General features: G+C 47.6%; 1 protein-coding gene across 6 annotated transcripts in view; it reads left to right on the top strand.

The window, feature by feature from the left end:
- DAB2IP (DAB2 interacting protein) overlaps positions 1 to 12090 on the top strand; it is a 163947-nt gene that overhangs the window by 68207 nt on the left and 83650 nt on the right. The window lies entirely within an intron of this gene.

Below are 12090 nucleotides of genomic sequence, written 5' to 3'. Positions count from 1 at the left end.
TGCAGCGAGGCTTTGGTTACAGAAGATAATTTTATCTTTCTGAACATTCCCATCCCATTGTATGTGCACAATGTGTATGAAAGAGCTCAGGTCTTTCAGATCATTCTCATGCATTTGCTGCTGTGCTTGTGTTGCTTGTAATCCAGGAACTGTTTCAGAGAAGCATTTGGTATTGGAATATTCGCCTCTTAAATATTTGATTCTTGACTCCATCTTGTATCGAAGCTGATTGTTCAGGAGCCACTCCTCTGCTCGTGGAAGTCACCATTGTAACAGTGCTCTGTTCTGGAGCGTGGGCCAATTTTTGTGGGAATGCCATAGCAAAAATGAATAGTGCAGTAAATGCAGTCAAAACACTCCAGGTTGAAATACTGAGCTACAGTAGAGGCTAAATGCTTCTGTTACTTGGCTTCTTTGTATCTAAATTGGGACTGTTCCTGCCTTTTAATTCCTTTATTTTTCCCTTCCTTGTTTCCCTTCCATGTCCTGTTTATCCTGCAGATGAATTTATGAAATACATGAACTGTGCACATGCATGTTCAGACAGATAATGACACGGATGTGGCTTGTGTGGGGGGCAGAGAATGTAAACAAATACATTTCACTAAATTACTGTGGGGTTCACGTGGATGGATTTGGCCAAATTTTGCCACTCTTGTGCACTCTGGGTTTTTTCCTGTTACAGTAACAGTAATATGGTTATTGGTAGTAAAAGAAGCAAAATCAGAGCAAGTGTAACTCACCTTCTGTATGAGAGGTGCATTAATATGGTACAATCAGAGTATATAAATATGAGATCTAAAGGAAGATTGTGGAATGAGTGTTTCTTTCAATTTGCTGGCTGGTCATACTGCTTGTTAGAGCTAAAAAGGGTTCCAAAAAGTGGCTTTTTGCTAACAATGTCTCCTGCCTCCTGATTTATTACAGCAGCTCACTAAGTTTTTATCGTGGAGCGCTGAATGCTTGGCTTTGTAGTGGCCTCTGGAATCAGCCACAAATCAAGCATTTGGCAGATGGATTTTTCTTAATTGGACCCACATTTCTCCTACAAAATCTGTGATGGAGAAAATTTCTGGGTTGGACATGGAGCACAGGGAGGAGAGGCAGAGAAGGGAGAGAAGGTTGTTCTGCTGCAGTTGTTAATTATTGGTGGGGATGTATTGCTGATGCTTTGCTTGTAGTGGCAAAGGTGATTTTACACCAGCACTGAGAGGGCAGGGCCACAGTATCACTGTGCTTTCAGATTGTCTTGATTTGGTGAAAAATGGGTGCTCTGGGTAACTCTGTGTTCTGATGGAATCCCTGAACTGATCATTGCTGGAGACACCTTTCCTCAGCTTACCTAGAATCCATTTAATGCTACGGGATTACCAACATTTGTGATTATTTTGCAAAGTTTTTGGTTTTGTTTTTTATAATTCCAGGAGATAACATTCTATTTAAGCTTTTATTGGCACTACAAAAGCCTGAGCATATGGTTGATTGTTAAATGAGCCTCAGCCTTGGAAGGGGTACAGCCCTGCGTTAATAACAGCAGCAACTTGCACTACTGAGACTTCCTCTTTCAACTCCTTTTTGTCTTTAGCCCATCCAAAATTCTTGCTTCTAATCCCCAGAGGGAAGAGGAATTGTACAAGTGATGTACTGCAGCACATTTAATTCCTACTGTAGTGCCCATGCTGTCTGTTGTAGGAGCTTTCCATGTGCACAAAGCTTATTTTGGTGCACCAGGAGCTGATGAACATCTGTGCTCCTGCAGCAAACTTAGTTTGGGAGTTCTTGGAGATCTAATTTGTTTATTCCCAACAAACCTGACATGCCAAATATTTTTAGGCATGATGAAATTGGTTAAGTTTGATGAGAACCTGGTGAGTGCTGCATGATGAAGGATGAAGAAGTTGCTCAATTTCCTCTGGAACTGGAAAGAGGAATGACTCATCCTGCAGAAGTAGGACACTGGCAGACCCCAGAACCACAGAGGGCTTTCAGATCTGTGTGATCAAGTGCTGGAGAGCTGCTTCCTCTTCTGGCTCCTGCTGAAATGGTTTTATCCAGGGAAGCTGGCTGAGTAGGGAAACCTACACCAGAGGGGACCCCTGGAAGGGTGGCACTGACATCGCTCTACTGACAGCCGGGCTCTGCCTTTGATTGCCATGAAGATATTGAGGAAACCCTGCAGTTTGTGTAGGGAAACCATCCAGCTCCATCAGCAGTGACTGAAATGCAGAACAAAACATCTTGCACAGCCAGGAGCATCCAGCAGTCACTCCTGTGACATTCCATGTCATTCATGCCGGGGGTGGTGCCTGTCCCCATTTCCACCCCCTCCATCAGGGAACAGATTTCAGCACAAAAATCAAGATTCAAGGACAGGCTCTGAATTCAGACTGGCCACATGCAGTCCCTGCATTTATACCAAGGTTGCCTTGTCCTGGAATAAGCAAATCAGCCTTTTAATGGGGTTCCTTTGCAAAATATTTCTTGAACCAGAAAGTTAATTACTGATCTCTAATTAGTGGCTGGGTTAAGAGGCTAGAGTGAAATCAGGGAGAGCTGCTTTGAAGGAGAGATGCAGGAAGAAATGACCATTTCTCTCCATAAACTGTGATGTTCCCCATCTTCTTCTCATGGCATCAGGAAGTTTCAACATTTTTAAAAGGAGAATGTTGTTAATGGAAAGAGGGCATTTTCTGGAAGGCACTGAAGGAATGGTAATTTAATAACTCCAAGAGGGACAGAGATGGATTGAAAGCAATGTGGGGCCTTTCAGCTTCTCCCAAAGCAGCAGCAAGGTCCCAACTGTTCCTCCTGTTAATTTGACTTTTGGAGATACCTATGAACTTGTATCAGAAGCTGCCTGAGGTAAATGCATTCCCCATTCTCAAAGGGTACAGAAACATTTCCTTTATCCTGCTCATCCAAAGCAACTCCCTAACTGATCAGGGGTCACGCCTAAAGCTTTCAGTAAAGACTGTATTAGCTCCTGGTAATTCATCAAGTCATAATAAATGTCAGGGGACGGGCTAAGAGGCTGGAATGATTTTCAAAGAGTCATAGAATCATGGCAGAATTTTCACAGCCTTTTTCCCAGTTCTGCACTCTCTGGTTCCTGACAGCCCCGTGCCCCACGGGGTGCAGCCGGCGCTCTTGACTCGACGCGGAGTCACGGAGCAAAATTAGAAAATCCTTCCTGCTCCGGCATATGCAGCACTGCTGGGATAATTGGCTTCATGCATCTTACAATTAGCTTGCAAAAATATGTTTTGCATCCCTGACCTTTTCTCTATACGCAAGGCCATTGTTTCCCTGTCCTGCTTAATTACAAAATAGAGCGTTGTGTGAGGAGAGAGATGACATCGTTGGATCGTCGGCTCTAATTTGACGAGACATCGTAATGGGGAGTTTTCATACCGAGGGCACTGAATTAGTGTAGTGTGAAGCCACATTTCTGCAAACCTACTAAATAAGGAGAAGTTAATTTTCTGCTCTATCTTTTTGACGTTTGTAATCAAAGCATTGTATTCCAGCTGCAGATGGTTAGCGCATGAGGGATGTTTGGGAAACGCCGACAATCGCGAGGCATTGTCTGCACGGCCGAGGATCAGGTTGATTAATGGATACAAGGATGCTTGCTTTCATTTTGCTGTTCTCCCAGCCTGAATACACATTATTGACTCGGTGGCCACTGCCTGGCAGCTGGGATGTGGTGGTGCAGCAGTGCACACCTCAGGGGTACAAGCAGAGAGCTCTGCTCGTGTCCCTGGAGCACAGACTGAGTCAGGGTGACAGTTCTGCTGCATTGTGGCCCATGGTGTCGTGATACTCTTCAGGTTGAAGACACATACTGCTACTCCATTGCATCAACATTTTGTTTCCAAACAGACCATTTATTCTGACTTTGCCCTGGTGAGGCTTTCATGTGCATGAATTTCAGTGCAATTACATTAGCATTACTCTTCATGTCAATAACCTCAAAGGAAAAAAAAAGAGAAAGAAAATGCCATCACTGCAGCTTTTCTACCAGAGGATGCTTTCTGTTCCTTCTAGTCTCTTCTCTGCTTTTCTAATTATCATCTGTTTACAATAGATACTGAGATACTTCTGTCCCAGGCTTAAACATGCCCCTGCCGTGGGCAGGGACACCTCCCACAGCCCTGAGCAGCCTGGTCTGTGGAAGGGGGTGGAATGAGATGAGCTTTAAGGTCCCTTGCAAACCAAGCCAGTCTGGGATTCTGTGATTCTGGCATGCAGTGAAAACTGCTCCTGGTGAAACCATCACTTGTCCACTGAGAGGAGCAGTCCTGCTCTCCCCAGCCCCGCTGCCTCCTGCCCACACTTTCCCCTTCCCATCACACGGTCTCAGGAAGGGCAGCAAGTGGATTCAATGGGAAATGATTATTTAAGGAGTGCTTTTCTCTTTGGCTGGGGCACTGAACCAGCTCCAGTAGCTGCAGAGAAGCAGGAAGATGGCAGAGCAGGGACTCTCCCTGTTTCTGGCACGTACAGCTGTGTTTAATGGGATGGAACTGTACTCTCAGTTTCTGCCCCCCGTGCTGTGTGAGGAATACAGCAAACCCTGGGTGAGGGGTGTCCAATTGGCATCTGCCTCCAATTTCTATCTTCCATGGAGTCTCCCATCTCCTAGGAGAGATCCATTGCATGTAGGTTCCCACTTTGCTGTCCTCTACTCTGTCATTTCTAGTGGCAATTAGTTTTAACAATAAATGGTTTTATCTCTTGGGAGGAAAGAAGGAAGAAATGTTTTTAAGTAACTTTTCAAACCAACTTCCGCTCTGTTCTTTATTGAAACCTTGCAAAACCTCGATTGGAAAATCTGTGTGAGGAATAAAGAGCTGCAAGTGAGCATGGAACTGAGGTGGGGAAGGGTTCCAAGCCTTTGTTCAGAGCTGGGAGATGCCGATGTTTGACGTGTGTTCCTTGTTATCCCGGCTCTTATGGCAGTGCTTGGGCCCTGAAATCCACTGATTGTAGCTGGAGGCAGCAGCTGGAGCTGGAGCTCACTGCTGGCTCTGACTTGTACAGAGCACTGCCTGTGATGATGTTCAGGACTTGTGAATACCAAATAACTCAGTCGAGTTCATCCGTCAGCTGGGAGGGAAGGAAAAACCAGATTGAGGAAAAAATGTTTCCTCCTTACCATATTCTTTAATAAAACCTTAGGATATAGAGCCTCTGAAATGGTAATTAGTGAGATTTCAAGTGCTTTGTTCACCTATGGATATCTTATGATAGTGATATTATGATGCTTATCTGGCTGGCAGTGTTTACAATTCAAATCTTCAGTACAACTACAGAATGTCTCACTTAGGTTCTCCTCCACACAATTCAGCTCTGATGTGATGAAAAAAAAAGTAAAAACTGATTTTAATTGAATTAAACCAATGCATTTTAGCTGGAATTAAAATGTAATTTGTTTAAAAATACTGAACTGATTTGAATTAAAGCCAGAAATATGAATTTAGCTTTAATCCACGTGTGTTACATAAGTAATTATACGAGAAAGGGCTGTGGCGTGCCTTGTGTGTGATTGATAATGTGTAGGAGGGCGGCATTCCCTCATTCCAAAGGATGGAAATGCAGTAGGAATTAGAAAGCCAGAGCTGTGCTGTCAGGCTGTGCCCTTTGCTCACGTTTACAGATGTCTCTGGGATTAAGCTGGTGCTGTAGCCTCTCCCCCCAGCCCAGGGGGGATTTCCCAAATCCCCATCCCAGCCCCCAGTGCCTCCTCTCCGTAGGAATCCCAGTGCAGAGCGGGCCTGCGGCAGATCCCAAATGATTTACATAACTCGGCTCTATGTACCTTGAATTATTAATATTTTGCTGTCCTGGCTGTGTGGGGAGATTTGTTCCATTAGGGATGTGTTTGTTGCTATATAGTAGCACTTTAGATGATGGGAATCCACAGAGAGAGAGAGAGAGAGAGAGAGAGAAGGATTTACATATTAAATTCTTTTGGTGAGAGCAGAGTTTTTACCAATGCCTGGCTCTGAGGATTGGAATGAAAGGCTCAGGGCTGCTGTTGCTCATCTTGGGGTCTGGTGTTTATCCTCTGCCTGGGCATAATCCCCCTGGGCACCAAGCAAGGCCAGGAGCCATCAGGATGTGAATAGTTTATATCGTGACATGGCAGTGTCCGTGATTTCCCTGGATCGTGGCGTCTCCTGCCGTTCCCCAGTGCTCCCAGGAAGGGTGGCAGTGTGAGTTGTTTGTGCAGTGGCCGTGTGGGTGAGCCCAGGGCTTGTCCCACGAGGTGTTAGTTAATTAGTTAGTTAGTTAGTTAGTTAATTAGTGACACAGGGCCACGTGTGGGGGGTGCCTTGCAGGGTGCTGGCACCCCGAGGCTCTGCCGGATGCTCCCGGTGCCGTCCCTGAACGGGATATTGCATCCACAGAGGCTCTGCAGGAACCCTCTCCAGCTCCCCTCAATTAATTATTCACTGATCATCACTCAGACCTTATGGATTAGGGAGCAGAGTTGGCAGGGGGTGGATGGAAGATGGAGCAATTTGGATTGCAATTAGTATTTCATTTCTTCCCTTGCTCCCTGTTTGCTTAAATTGGAGATTGCATCTTAGCACCACACAAGGATTTACATCCCAGCAGTGGAAGTTCCCTGTGCACCAGAAACCAGCAAATGCACTGCAGTCCTTAAGCTTCCCCAAGGAATCCCTCAGTTTGAGAAGTTGAAATACCAGGGGAACATGTTTTCCTTAGAAAATGGTGTGAGGGAACAGCAGTGCCTGGCCCACTGGAGCAGGGACTTCAGCAGCCATATCCTACTCTCACAATAGCAGCATTTACATTTTGTGTCTCTCCATCCTGAGGGAGTGGCATGAAGCTCTGCCAGGGAGGATTTAGGCTGGATTTCAGGAAAAGGTTCTTCCCCCAGAGGGTGGTGGGCACTGAACAGGCTCCCCCTGGGAATAGTCACAGCCCCAAGGTTGCCAGAGCTCCCTGAGTGTTTGGACAAAGCTGTCACACACAGGGTGGGATTGTTGGGGTGTCTGTGCAGGGCCAGGGATTGGACTGGAGGATCCTCGTGGATCCCTTCCAGCTCAGGATATTCTGTGATTCTGTGAGCCCTTATCTCTCATCTCCTCTTGCTGCTCCTGGAGTGTGCTCCTTGCCAGGAATCCTCTCTGAGAGAAGGAAAACCCATCAGGGTGAGCAGCTCCAGAGCCCCAACGCCACCCTCAGCCCAGTCACAGACAGTGTCACTGGAAGTTCAGTCATTGCAGCAGTCACCAAGAATTGGGAACTCTGCTCCACCAGGGAGACTGTGTCTAATTTTGAAACCTCGAGGGGTTTTTTTATTATACCAGTAAGCACAGTCTGGGTCACACTTTGCAATAATTATCCTGATGTCTGAGAGGTTGTTAGAACATCCCTGGAGGAAGGGGCCTGGTTGCATCAGAGGAGAATTTAGAGGTATATGCTGGCAAACCTTCAGCACTAGAGATTTATTTAAGTTAGTTCTTTTAATTGCTTTCCAGCATCCCAATTCTGTTATAAGCTCTTTGAGCCATCTAGGGAAGTGAGTGTAGCTCACATTAATCTCCTCAATCCTTCTTCCTCTAACTAGTTACTCCCAGCTTCATTTGCACAGGCATTTGAGCCCTACAGAGCGGGTAATAATTTTGATTCTGTTTAAACATGTTCTAACAGAAGATATAAGATAGGAAAAGTCATCAGCTGACTGCAGCATTGGATTCTTTTTTAACTCTCATCTCTTAAGCGTGCCTTATGATCTCTGTATAACGCTGCTGCCTCCCAAGTCTGTTGGCAGCTCTGTGATATGTATTCATAGAGCAATTCCAGTCCTTGAGTGAAGCCTGAAAGGAAAGGGCAAAGAATTATTTGTCTTTTTTTTCATTATCGCAGCCCTCATGTACCTGCTCTGACACACACTTGAGAGAAGTTTGCCTTGATGCCTTTATATCTGAAGCTCTCTCTCTGTACGGGGTGTCTCACCCTCATTAGATAAAGTCACTCATGTTGAGGCTCTCCCTCACTTTATTAATCTCAGTCCCAACCTCTCACACAGCAGCAGAGCCTCCACACACCCTCAGTTACACACTGACAGCAGGGAGGGAGGAACAGAGGGACTCCAGCACGTCCAAGGGGTGGCCAAGGAACAAGGGTCAGCTCCCTGTTATTCCCTGACTTGGGAATTTTGTTCTCTCTTCTGAACAGTAGTAAAAGTTTTGTTGTCTTAAAAAATAACAATAATCCTCTTTGAGTGGTGTGAAGGTTTTTGTCTCAATTACATCTCGTATCAATGAGTTCCACAGACAGACACTGTCTGATACATAATTTATAGAACTGACATTTTTAATCTATTAAGTCTGTTCGTTTTAGTGATTTTGGCCATTTTGGAAAAGACAGTAAATAGAAACAGGCAATTCATTCCTGATTTTACCATGCATTATTTGCTGATAATGTCCTGTCTCCTTGTCTTTTCCAGCTAAAGACACTCCTCTTGAATTGTTATTTTTTATCACTTTGATCCATTCCCTACTCAGTGTGTTTGCTCATGTACAGTGTTATGTTTTTGGAAGGAACATCTTTTCTACACCAGTTTTCCTTGAAAGCACTGGCAAATCTGTTCTGGGCAGCTGCGAGCAGCAGGGCCAGGGGCTCCAGGGTTTCCTTGGGGACAGAGGCTCCAGGGCTCCAGGGCTCCCATGGGGACAGGGGCTCCCACAGGGCCAGGGGCTCCAGGGCTCCCATGGGGACAGGGACTCCCATGGGGACAGGGGCTCCAGGGCTCCCATGGGGACAGAGGCTCCAGGGCTCCTGTGGGGACAGAGGCTCCAGGGCTCCTGTGGGGACAGGGGCTCCAGGGCTCCCATGGGGACAGGGGCTCCAGGGCTCCAGGGCTCCCATGGGGACAGGGGCTCCAGGGCTCCTGTGGGGACAGAGGCTCCAGGGCTCCTGTGGGGACAGAGGCTCCAGGGCTCCCATGGGGACAGGGGCTCCAGGGCTCCCATGGGGACAGAGGCTCCCATGGGGACAGAGGCTCCAGGGCTCCCATGGGGACAGAGGCTCCCATGGGGACAGAGGCTCCAGGGCTCCCATGGGGACAGAGGCTCCAGGGCTCCCATGGGGACAGAGGCTCCCATGGGGACAGAGGCTCCAGGGCTCCCATGGGGACAGAGGCTCCAGGGCTCCCATGGGGACAGGGGCTCCAGGGCTCCAGGGCCCCCATGGGGACAGGGGCTCCAGGGCTCCTGTGGGGACAGAGGCTCCAGGGCTCCAGGGCCCCCATGGGGACAGGGGCTCCAGGGCTCCAGGGCTCCTGTGGGGACAGAGGCTCCAGGGCTCCCATGGGGACAGGGGCTCCAGGGCTCCCATGGGGACAGAGGCTCCAGGGCTCCCATGGGGACAGGGGCTCCAGGGCTCCCATGGGGACAGGGGCTCCAGGGCTCCTGTGGGGACAGGGGCTCCAGGGCTCCCATGGGGACAGGGGCTCCAGGGCTCCAGGGCTCCTGTGGGGACAGAGGCTCCAGGGCTCCCATGCCTGCAGCCCAGGCACATCATGACCTGCTCCCTTTCCTCTAGCATCCCTTTCCATCCCTGAGACTCCTCATCCCTGCTCGTGTCAGAGGAACACATCCTTTTGTTCAAATGAAGGGATCTGGAGTCAGCATTACACAGAGGAATGAGATAAAAAATAACAGAGCCAATAATGATGGGAATCCCCCCACGGAACGGGAGTGCAGCCTCTGGAACAGCAGCTGCAGCAAATACATCCAGGTTATCTGTGGCTACTTTGTGCTGGGAAGGCTTAGGTGTAATGAGAGTTGCTGTATCCTGGGAACCTCAGCAATGAATAGTGACATTTTCCAATAACAACTCCTAGAAATGGGAAAAAAAAACATCCTGTGTGTGAATGTGGCCCTGAAGGACAGCTCAGGGATCGCCTTCCTCTGCCTCACAGCTGGACTCAGGTCACTAAGCTGCTTTCAAGCAATGAAAAGTAACACTTAATTGCTTCAGTCCTGTCTGAAAGCTCATCAATAATTTCCTGGGCTGGCTGTCCTGGCATTGGCATTCTGAAACTCACGTTAGATTTGATTATTTTTTCAAATTAACATGCAAAGCATGACTTGACCTAAATAATTCCACCAGTCCAATCATAAGTCTGAAGGTTTTGGAAATAAAAAGTTCCCTTAAACATTTAAGAGAGGGATTTTTTACAAGGGTGTGTAGTGATAGAACACGGGGGAATGGCTTCAAGCTGACAGAGCACAGATGGGATATTGGGAGGGAATCCTTCCCTGTGAGGGTGGGGAGACCCTGGCATAGGGCACCCCTAAACCCCTGGAAGTGTCCCAGGCCAGGCTGGACAGGGCTTGGAGCCACCTGGGATAGCAGAAGGTGCCCTGCCCATGGCAGGGGTGGCACTGGATGATCTGAACCCTCCCAACCCAAACCAGTCTGGGATTTGGTGATAATTCCACAGCCCCTGATTTCTCACAGCCCATTACCTGCTCCAAACGAGCCCATGGCATTCCCGGTGCTGCAGGCAGTGCCAGGCTGGGGCAGTGTCAGAGCTCCCAGAACAGGCTGTGCTGTATCACCTGCATCTTGGCACTTTTATTTCCTGCAGTGTGATGTGTTGAAACCACAGCCCCTGTCACCGATAAGCTGAGAAAGCATCACTCAGCCCTGAGTGGTTTTGTGGACACTTTTCTTCCTCTGACACGTTTTTCTCTCTATAAATGTCAGTGCATAAAGAGCACAGGATTCAATTTGATTTGTGCTCCTGGTGTTTGGTACATAAAGAACAACTTGGGTGTCAGTACAATACATTGGAGGAAGGGACTCCTCCTGACTATGTTCAGCTCTAAAATTGAGTTAACATAAAGAGAGCTTCAAAACCCACTGGATGCCTCTGGAGATGAAATAGTTTGAAACAGTGATTACAGCTGTTCCTGGCACCTGACCATTATTTACAACTGTTTGTGAATCTTCAATATCAGACTCATTTTGTCTCACCTGAAAAATCTACTGAGAAATCTTCATTTTTTGTTGAAAAATTATTTGGGTGACTAATGACCCAATTGAAAAAAAGTCATCAAATGCAGCAGTTTGTGATGATGATTGATGTTGGGCTGTTTTGTCCATCTACCATTTCCATCAGAAAGTGCAGTGGGAGATGTTTTCTGTCAGTGCAGTGTCTCTGTGTAGGTGTTTGTTGTGCTGCTCCTGAGGTCACAGATCTCCCACTTTGCTGTGTCAGAGCATCCAATTCACAGAAAGCTCGTCAGGAACCAGCTGAAAGGTTCCACATGTCCCTGCCATGGCTGGCTTCATTCTGCATTATCTAGAAGTCCACTGCTGGTAATTTTGGCCAGCAGTGGCCCCTTTTTCCAGAGCTCATCTTTGCTCTGCCCTTTCCCGTGCTACAAGAGGTCACATTATTCCATGTCAATAAATTTGTGGAAAAAGTCTGGCTTTTTCATTTATGGCCATGAGCTGCTGCTGCTGCTGAGCTGGAACAAGCTGGGAATGTCCTCAGTGCTAAACTGTGAGATTGCATAATTATGGCTTACACAACAGCACACACAGGCAAACAAACCGGGGACTGCTATGTGGGATGGAGTCGGGAGCCTGCGTTGGACGCCTTTCAGCGCTCGTGTTCCCTGCAGAAGGAGTTCCTGCTCCTTAATTTAGTAACCATATATCTGATTTTCACTTTTCTAGGGAAGGTGGGTGGGTTTGCTCAGAGTTTGGGGAATTTTGGCTTTCCCACTCTCCCTAGTGGCTCGGGAAGTGGAGCCTACACTGTGCTTTCCATCGTGCCTGTCTCCATAAGGGAGTGGTTTTCCCCCACAACAATTGGCAATTATGGTTCTTATTTTAAATAACATGAAAACAAAGCAGGCTGCTCCCACCCTGGACTCTGCAGATGGGCAGGGTTCTGAATCCTGCTGGAATAATCACTGATACTAATTATAGAATTCAGGGAAGACAGCGGGGCCAGGCAGGCTGGGCTGGGCTGGGCTTGACCAGGCTGAGCTGGGCCAGGCTGAGCTGGGCTTGACCAGGCTGAGCTGGGCCAGG

The sequence above is a fragment of the Poecile atricapillus genome, chromosome 20 (assembly GCF_030490865.1).
Source record: "Poecile atricapillus isolate bPoeAtr1 chromosome 20, bPoeAtr1.hap1, whole genome shotgun sequence".
Taxonomy (NCBI): Eukaryota; Metazoa; Chordata; class Aves; order Passeriformes; family Paridae; genus Poecile; species Poecile atricapillus.
This window is presented reverse-complemented; position numbering and strand designations above follow the sequence as displayed.